Source organism: Etheostoma cragini, chromosome 2 (assembly GCF_013103735.1).
Source record: "Etheostoma cragini isolate CJK2018 chromosome 2, CSU_Ecrag_1.0, whole genome shotgun sequence".
NCBI classification, from domain to species: Eukaryota; Metazoa; Chordata; class Actinopteri; order Perciformes; family Percidae; genus Etheostoma; species Etheostoma cragini.
Window position 1 is genome coordinate 5511966 of NC_048408.1, and position 8685 is coordinate 5520650.

The 8685-nt window shown below is 43.9% G+C and overlaps 1 long non-coding RNA gene across 1 annotated transcript in view; it reads right to left on the minus strand.

Moving 5' to 3' along the window:
• LOC117960194 overlaps positions 1-3383 on the minus strand; it is a 19430-nt gene extending 16047 nt beyond the window's left edge. The window contains exon 1 of the long non-coding RNA XR_004660090.1: positions 3372-3383. This is a non-coding gene — a long non-coding RNA (uncharacterized LOC117960194). The remainder of the gene's footprint in view (positions 1-3371) is intronic.
• Between the last annotated feature and the right edge of the window lie 5302 nt (positions 3384-8685).

Here is an 8685-nt window from a genome sequence, read left to right on the forward strand (position 1 = left end):
CCACACACCGGCTCTGCCGTCATCAATCACCATCTTATGGCACCAGTACACTTCACCACAAATGTTTGCCGCATGATCAAACTGCTTCTGACTCCCCTTCGCCAGCACACATGACCACTTCACAGAGTGACTAGCCAGGTGTGTGGATGTGAGAAAGGGAGCCAAGCAGGGAGCAGCTAGATTTCTTTTTTTCATTCCTTACACAAATATTTCTATTACTTTACGTGGCAATGAGTGGCTTCCAGAAAACACGGTCAGAAAGTGTGCGTTGTTAAACCCAAATTATCAAATTATTACCACGGTGGGGTTTGTTAAGATGGTGGCGCTACTAAAATAAAAAAAACTGGTGTAAAAAAATAAATAACACCAGAGGGACGTAAAAATGTAAACAGACTACAGCATGCATGAAGGGACTGGTATATTATGAAGTATATTCAACTTTTGCCGAAATCCTGTCAGAGAGGAGAGGTCGGCAGAGGTGGTGATCAGGACCAGGTGTGCAGATTGCAGACAACAGCAGTGTGTAGTAGGAGAATCAGCTGGGATGCGTTCAGGAGACTCAGGACAACCAGATATTGGATTAGAGCAACACAAAACACCGGCAACACAAAGTCATGATACCGGAGTCATGACACACACAAGCACACACACATGCATACACACGCACAGTCAAAACTAAGAATATTCTTGCTGAAAATGGGGGGGGGGGGGCAGAAGTCAGGGAATCCACCAGATAACAGAAGCAGGTGAGTGGAAGGAAAAGGAAACAAACACACAGGACACAACAGTTGAGAACAGGCAGTTCAATTGGGGAGCACAAATGTACTGCACAATCTTCCACTCTAGTGGCGAGGGGGGGGGGGATGATTAAGGAGAGAGGACAGGGAAGAAGTGTTCTTCTTTTTTCTCTCTCTCTTTTGCTCAGAGAGTGCAGGCGAGGGCAGAGACGGTGGGGGGGGTTGGATGTTCCACATAAATCTAATTTATTTTGCTGTCTCTGCCACTAATTTGCTAAAGGAAGGAATCTTGTCAAAAGGGTGAGACTTGAAGGTCTTGCTCTGACACAAGTAGTTTATGGTATTCACTTTTGGAATCCAGCTATAAAAGAACTAAGTGGGCCAAGTGCAAGTCTGAGCAAATTGAGATGGTCAGGTCAGGTGACAATACCTTGCATGTTTGTGTCTTTATCTCCATTTTAGAATGTATTATCTTTTGATCAAATGTTGATGCAGATGACTTATAGTTGCTAGATTAATTTTTGAATAATGATGAGTGTGTTTGTTGCTCATTCATCTACAGGCTTTCCTTCTCTCAGGCAGAGATTATTCTCCAGTTCATGAAATAAGACTCTTCTGATAGTTTTCTCATTGTTTTCCCATCTCACCCTCCCCGTTATCGTTGTCTTCCTAAAGGGTTGGTTGGGTTTTATATGTTTAAAGGCTAATTTGCCATTGCAGCTGTCTTGAGTGAGCAGACAAATGTGGAGGGGGAAAAAGAAAACATCAGCATCAAACGCAAAAGTCAGGAAAGCTTTGACCTTCTTGTCTCATTTCTCATGTCTCTTGCTTTCTCTCGCTTCTGACTTTGACTCCCCAAAACTCAGTAATTACAGCTTGCTTGTTATAGTGTATATAACCAGTGCTCCATGTTCTCTCCTGATTTTTCCCCACTAAAGACCCATAGTCAGTCTCACTCTCATCGCGTCAAAAAGTGATGCTTGGTCAGGTGCTTTTGGCATTTGTTATGAATGCAAAAAGTCTCCTTTAGCGTCATATTTAGACATCTGTTTAACATGCAGCATGAGAATGGGACATTACCCCGGTGTCCTGGGTGAAAGGCCTGTGTTGTTCAACCCATCCACCACCCCAACCTACCTTCTTTTTGGTCTTTCACACTACTCGCTACTGAGGAGGGTCTTGCTAGTCCACACAGCGATCTGGGATGGAAGAAAAAAGTGCTCTGGTTTAATGGTATTTCTTAAAACCAATCACTATTGTCTTGGGCGGTGCTAAGTATCGGACAGAGCCATGGGGCCTCAGCAAAATATTCTTGTTTCATTGGAACACTTGTACGTTCAAAAGTTGTTTTAGTCGTGCATCAGAAAACTCCAACTGGAAATATAGTCTAGCTAGCTGTCCGGATTTACACTGAAGAGGTCAACCAACCACAACGTTCCACTTCCAGGACTGCTCTGGTTCTGCCTAAAATTCCGCCGGATGTCCTTATTTTGGCCGGACGTCCGGATACGGTTTACCTGTCCTTATAGGATTGTAAAGAAGAGTAAAAATTATTGTTTTAATTGATGAGTCTTGGATATTTCTTTTTAGCTTCTTTTCAATTCCAAATCCTTTGGTTTTTAATCAAAACAACTTGTATTGTCATTCAAATTACTATTGGATACATGCTGGAGATGTGATGGAAGAAGAGGCCCCACCGTGCACATGCTTTATGAATGCCACAAAAGTTCTTAGTTTAGAGTCGCTGCGGAGCCCTGCGCTCTGCAGATTAGCTTTAATAACAGTTGTGGTTGTGGCCTGGTACAGATTGGCCCTAACCACAGGTTGTAGGATTGTGCTCAGGCACTGGAAAGTAAAAAATATTCCTTTTACTGAACGGTTGGGAGAATATACCAAAATAGCCCATTATGTAAATCTATGACTTTAAACAATGACTAGGATTAAATAAGTGTATACTTCTTCCCACTCCTTTTCGGACATGTCACCAAAAAATAAAATTGTATGTTATTCATGGATCTTTGTACCTTCCATTTTGTGTAATATTATTTTCTATAAGATCTTTTCTGTTAAAATAAAAATTAACAAACAGGAGGTATTTCTGACAATATGGGGACCCTACATCAATACAAAATGTAATCGCTTGTTTAGCACCAAGGTCAGTTTGAATGTTAGCCTCTGTGTATTTAAACAAATGAAAAGAAATTCTAAAGCATGCACAGTCAGACGATAAATACTAGGTGCAGGAGAGACGAACACGTCTGAAATGCTCCCATGTAACCGCCAATTAGATTATTGCCAAGGTCACGTTTTGAGCGTAAAGTATGTTTCATTGGATCATTAACTCTATTTTCTTGCATTGAAATATATGGCCTCAACTGTGCCTTGTGAACTAAAAAGAAAAGAAGAAGAAAGTTTGGTGGGTTCTGTTAGTTTTAATTGACTCCTGGCAAATTAGAAGCGAGTATTTTCTGTTGATGTAAAAACAACACATTTCCCACAATGTCTCCCATAACTTAACGTGCCAATATGTCTAATGGGCAACATGATGGCATCAATCAAACGTTCTTGTTGTCTATGTACACCTCCGCAAACATACAAGCTGCATGTAAAGCGTGTATATCACATGTCCCACACATAGAGCCTGTGTTCTCGCAGTGCAGCTGGTTAGTTAGCAGACCCCCTTTGGAGCCTGGGTCCCTATGTTTTGTTACTGCGCAGTATGCATGAAGCCAAACAAACAAAGCAAGGCAAACGGTAGCTCGGCACCCTGCCGCCATTTAAGGCCCAGCATGGGGTGTGTTTGTGTGTGTGTGTGTGTGTGTGTGTGTGTGTGTGTGTGTGTGTGTGTGAGGTTAGCTCATAATATTTCTAATAATTTGATGAAGTTTAGAAGAGTGTGTGTTTTGTTTGTGATTATGTGGTGAATCGGGAACTATGATAATAACTTTTTCAGAGTCATAGCCATAATCATATATCTTCCCATCTAGGTCCCTTCTCATCATCAATTATCCTTGGCAAACACTTCTACTTGGATCAGCATCTTCCAGTCAATTATTTGCCAAAAACGTACAAACACTCATACATGCATTCCTTTCATCCCTGTTAGATTTCTCCAATGCACTTTTATCATGCCTCTCACAATAAAAATTAAACTACATAACTAATAAGCTCATTTAAAATACCACAGCCAGACTCATAACATAACAACTCTAAACACGTTTATTTTAAAATCACTTCATTCATTGGCTAACCCATTAATAGTAGATGTTAAGACTCATGTGGGGATAGCTCCAAAATATGTAACTGAACTTCTGACCCCAGTAGAACCTAAACGGAACTTAGATGATCTAATTGGTCAACACGTTCTCGCTCACAGCGTGCCAAAAAGACGTTTGGTCAGGTGTCTTTTCCATTTGTTTCTGACGCAAAAAAAAGCCCTTTGGGTTGATTTCTTGGCATGCTTGGTCGGAACTCTTGGCTTAATTTTTGAGGCTCTGGGTTGGGTCGTACGCTTAACTGACATGCGGAACCAGAACGGCACAGTTAGGTTTAGGAGAAGATCGTGGGTTAGGTGACAAAATGTACATCGCAGTGACACGCAGGACAAAAACATGGGTGGAAGTCCGGTGTTGTTTGACCCATCTGCCACTGCATCCTGCTTCCTCATGCAGATTTACGGTATTTCATACAACATGCTATTGTTGTCAATCTTAATAGACTTAGAGTTCTCTTTCTTAATCCTTCTGGGATGACTCCTGCAATGAAATTAAAATTTCCAGAATCTACATCTACTACCACCTCCAGCATAATATGTCATCTTACAGCGTTGTTGTTTCCGATGCTTTCCATTCAGAAGCGAAAGGGGGATTTTTGGGTCAGTATCTAACGCTGAGAGACACTGGCCAAGAGTCAGTATTTGACCAGTTTGGGATTGAGAACAGTTTGGGTACGTTTTTCTTGATCCTTCCCACGCTCATATCTGAAAATTAAAGGTGATTTGTCCTTTTCTGTTTCTTTTCTGTTTCTCTTTGTATCTTGTTTTTGAAAGGCGCTTCATAATTAAAGATATTATTATTATTATAAGTGTTATTAGTATTAGTATTATTATGCATATATGCTCATGTGTTTCTGTGCATATGTGTACACTTTGCTGATGTGTTGCTGCCAATGATTCATTGTCCTTCTGCAGCCGACTAGATCAAGCTGTCTGCCAGCTCCATTGTGTCCCGACACCCTTGTCTCCTGCTGATAATTATCTGCACGACTGCTCTCGTCGCGTCTGAATGGGAAAGACAAAGAGCAAGTTTGTTAAAGAGCCTGAAAACTTAGTTTGGGTGTAAGGGGGGGGGGGGGGGGGGGGGGGGCGACAGTCAGCGGAGTGGGGAGCTGTTTCAGGGGAGGGGCAGGCGACAGAGAAGACAGACGAAAGGAGAGGAAGGAGAAATGATGATGAGTGTGGATAGGCAGGGAGAATTGAATCTTTTAATCTCCCAAAGTGGGAAGAAAGCGACCTGAGGCATTTGTGATTGGATTTCCTTTAAGTCCACAAGTAGGTCAATAGAGCTAGCATTGCTCATTAGCAAAGAGGGAGGAGAGCGAGGGGAAAGTTTTGTGTCGATACAGTGAGCATCATTCATTTGCCCTTTCCTCAGAAGACGAGGAGGAGAGAGAGGAGCAGAGAGAGTGTTATGGGAAGTTTGTCTGTGTGGCTTTGTGTTGACTGTCTGAAAAGGGTGGAGGAGAGGCTGGAGCAGGCAGAAAATACAACAAAGTAGGGAAAACTTGCAAAAGGGCATTCACACTCAATATCAATCACAAGGTTTGCAGAGGAAATAGACATTTCTCAGTGTTGAAACCAGTGTTGTAGTCGAGACCACCAAAACCGAGGGCGCACACTGATGATATCGGTCAGTGACCTGAGCACATACTTGATCCTGGGGGACAGAGGTGTGGGCTTCCGGTGAAAAAATCACCTTTGGAAGCAAGATGGACTGCAGACACTGCTCCAGAGGGGGACCAAAGGGAAGCCCTCCTCCGTGTCGTCTTGAACCTGAGAGAACTGGGCGTAGCGAGAGAGCCTTCAATTTCCAGGGCTGGAAGAGAGCTTCCTCAATGAATGGCCGAAGCTCCGTGAAGTGCAGCCAGAGTGGAGCCCATGAGGAGGGCGGCTCCTGAGCGGAAACGTCCCCCACTCAAGAGCCCCGAGCAGGGGCAGAAGGCTTCGTCGGGAGCGCTGTGCCTTAGCGATGGAGGATGGAGCCGCCTGAGACAGAGGGTAAGGCTGCCGAAGCGCCGCCCCTGGCCATTCTGGCAATGGGGAGAGCCGTAGAGGGAGGGCATCAATCCCCGTCTCAGGGTACAGTCCTCCCAGGGGGGAAAGCAACCGCCGGTTAAGGAGGCGTTATACTAGGGAACTGAGCCAGCGGACTCATGACCGGCGAAAGCGGGTCCAATGTGTCGACAGATTCTTGTCTGTGTGCCCAGCTGCCACCCCCTTCCCCGCTAGCCTAAGAAACCAGAAAAGCATCCGCCCACCAGTTAAGGTCTTCAGATGGCAGGCAGGCCCAGATCTGGCAGGAGGCGTCAAGGGCGAGAGCCAGGCTGGCGTGAGCGGCGCCGAGGTAGGTCTCACAGTGTGGATGGAGGTCCGGCTGCAGGATGTAGCCGGTCTGGCAGGAAGGGCGGATGCAAACACCACTGGAAGTCGAGATTGTCTTCATACTGCTAGCGAAAGTAGACTGTGCTGGACGCAAGGGCGGGAAAGAAAATCTTCACGACTGCGCATTCGGGAAAGGATAAACCCAAATGGCGTAGCTCTTAGAGGGCAAAGCTCGTACTAGATAGAACCAAGGGGCCTTGTCGAGTCAAAGGAAAATTATCTGAGGCCTTAGTCAAGGAGAAGATGATTAAATTTCAGTAAGACTGCATGCCATTGTCTCATGTTCAACCCTTAAAGTGATTAGGACCTACATGGGGGTGTGAATGAAGGCATTAGCCAATGGTGTTGGCCTTTGGCTGAATATTAAACAAGGAGTTATTCTTCCAGCCCAGATTTCTTTCTGCACAATTAGATTGTGCTCTTAAGCACAATTAGCAAGATGGTGTCAACTGGGGAGAGGAAGGAACACGGGGGCAGAACTATGGGAAGCAATACAAAAAGAAACGAAAGGTTACGTTGAGTGTAAAATATTAAATTAAATACACAGCTCATGATGACAATTATAAGTGTAATAAACATGACTGAAGCTGCAACACCAGTATAATGCCATCAAAAGTGTAACAGAACCATTATGTGGTTTTTTAAAGGGCCATGTCACCTTGAATTCTGGGGATTTTATTGGCCAATCTACATACTGAGAGTTAGATGAGGTAATCAATGCCCCTACCTTCTCAAAGCGTTAAATATGAAACAAGGGCCAGCAGTCAGTTAGCTTAGCTTAGCATAAAACCTGAAAGCAAGTGGGGAAACCTAGCCTGACTCTGTCCTAAGGGAAACATAAAATGCCGACCAGCAGCACTGCTATCTAGCTGGACAGAGTGAGCGTGACGGGGCGCGTTGCGGCCATGACGGTAGCGATGCGCCAACTATCTCATTGTTCATAGAGTCTAAAGGTTGCCTGTACAGTGTGTTTGTTTACCGTGTCCATATGTTCTGTTAATCATCACTGTTTGAAATCATCTGTTAACAAAGCCATTCATCTAATTCCACACAGAAATCCCGGGGCTTTCGTGCCAACATGTCATACTACGGTGATTTACACGCTACAGCTACTTTCATCCAAGATAATGAGATGTAATATTCTTTTACCATTTGTGTAACATACAGTCATATTTACAAAAGGAATATACTCAGTGTGTATACAGAGAGTATGTTGTGTGATTTTCGAAACAAAGTAAAAGATAACTTTTAGATGACTGTAAACATGGCAATTATTTCTGTTTCTCTACATGTATTTCTTTTTTTTTATTTGCAAACCAACAGCAAGAAATTATTATTGATTTTGTACGTCTACATTGTGTATCTTCTTTGGTTGGTGTTGTTTTAGAAACCGTAACAGGTTTCTACCACACGCTCACATGTATTTTCTATTTCTTTTGTGTAATTAGTTTTTTTTAAGTTCTGTGAAACAAATAAACTAAATTAACAGAAAAGTATAGTATGTTGGCAAATCTGCACACTCAATCTTGCACACACTTTAAAAAAGAAATATTCATTAACCTGCCTGTGAACGTGTGCTCACATACACACACACACACACACACACACACACACAGATGCATAATGTACAAGAAGCTGATGAAGCAGTGGCAGCCTTTGGGCTGAGGCAGATGATGGATGGAAGGGAGTTGATGACTGTGTTGGGTGGCTGCTCACTCCCTTTCCTTCTCCCTCTCGCCCCTCCCCATGCATCTCTCTCTCTCCCTTTCTCTCTGTTTCTCTTTCTCTCTCACACTCTCTCTCCCCTTCATTCTCTGTCTCTCTGTCCCTTCCTCAGTCACACCTGTGTCCAAATGTGAGTGATGGAGGGGGGATCTGTCCTGCCTCCGCTCTTCCTCCCTGCCATTTAGGGTGTCAGCATCCCCTGCATCCTCCACTGTTTGGACCCGGTACAATTTATAGAACCGCAGCGGGACAGACGAGGTCGACAGAAAGGGAGACGGAGGGAGATAGAAAAAGAAGGAAAGAGATGGGGAAACTAGAGATAGTGGGACAGATAGTGAGGGATTGGAGAAGAGAAAGAAAAAAGGGAGTGGGGAGCCAGACACAGCCAAAATGATGAGACCAAAACCACTCTGAAGCCCCACTTAGGCCACATCATTGATCAGAAACAAGGGAATGTGTCTGACATCCATGCAGCTTATACCCAGAATTCTCAAAGTTCTCATTCTCTTGCTGATCTCTGAAGCCACAATTACAACCTCTCTCTCTCTCTCTCTCTCTCTCTCT